Below are 1,376 nucleotides of genomic sequence, written 5' to 3'. Positions count from 1 at the left end.
CAATATGTTATTAATATGTTATATTTTAATTTTCATTTGTCTTGAGGAAACTTTTTATTTATTTTTATATTTCTTCTACTACCCTATTGAGCTCTGTTGTTGTTGTTAGTACCTTCGAGTCGAGTTGTAGATGACTCATAGTAACCCTATGAATAAAAGACCTGAACATTTGAATAGCAGGATGTTATTTAGCTTCCACAGGGGTGTTTTTTTGATCTTTTATCTTCTTGTTAATGTCTAGTTTTATAATGTTATGGTCGAAGAAAATACTTTGCATTATTCTAATTGTTTTGAATATGTTGAGGTCTGCTTTGTGTAAATAGGTTTTATGAGCCAGAGCCAATGGCATGGAGTCTAAGACTATTGATGAAAGAAGTGTTTCCCTTAAAATGGAAAATAACAGGGTAAAACTTTTCAAATGTCCTTAAATTTCAGACTCTAGCCATAATACGGAGACCAAGAAACGTGGGTGAAACTTTTCAGATGTCCTTAAATTTCAGACTATAGCCATAGTGGGAGACCAAGAAATTTGAGTATCTTGAAAAGGGCATCTGCGATTTGCTTGAAAGGAGCCCATATGGTGCAGAGAAAGAATCTCTGGGCTGCTAACAAGGAAGTTCTCCATTTAAATCTCCAGTCAATCAACCATCAAGAGATCAAAAGGTCAATCTGCTTCTCTAAAGAAGTACAGCCTTGGAAATTCCACGGGGCAGTTCTAAAGTGTCCTGTAGGGCCACTATGAGTCTAAATTGACTCAGGAACAGTGATTTTAGAATTTTAGGGATTTGTTCTTTGATAAATTCCCCCCAATGGACGAATCCTTTACAACAGAGTGGAGAACTTCTACTTATCTCTTGCTATAAATCAAAGCAAACTCATAGTTTACTAAGTGGCAGAGTAGTACAAGGTTATGGACTTCTAGGACAATAGGATCAGGTGAAAAATGTAAACAGTTTTGAGCACACACATACACAGAGTCACACACAGGGATATACTAGGATTCCACAAGACTGGCTTTTTGTTCTTTGATTTTGGTTGTTTTTTGTGGTTTCCCCCCCCCCCCCCCCCAATTCTTCCATTCTCATGAATCTCAGTTTTCTGACTGTAAAACTGTTGGATTTTGACTTGCTAGTGAATCGGTCTGGTGGCTGTCCTGTGAGGTGCCCAACTTCAGCCAGTCAGAGCCGAGCCTCTGTTTTGACCTTTCTGCTGGAACGGATGTCGCGTGCTTTTGGCGTCTCCGATTACCTTTCTGCCGGAACGGATGTTGCGTGCTTTTTTTATATACCTGGATTTCACCTGATGGCATGCATAGGAATCAGATCGATTACATATGTGGAAAGAACCGCTGGAGAAGCTCAATATCAGCTGTGAAA

Source organism: Elephantulus edwardii, unplaced genomic scaffold (assembly GCF_000299155.1).
Source record: "Elephantulus edwardii isolate Elephantulus edwardi_28Jun2011 unplaced genomic scaffold, EleEdw1.0 scaffold00549, whole genome shotgun sequence".
NCBI classification, from domain to species: Eukaryota; Metazoa; Chordata; class Mammalia; order Macroscelidea; family Macroscelididae; genus Elephantulus; species Elephantulus edwardii.
Note: the sequence above shows the minus strand (reverse complement) of the source record.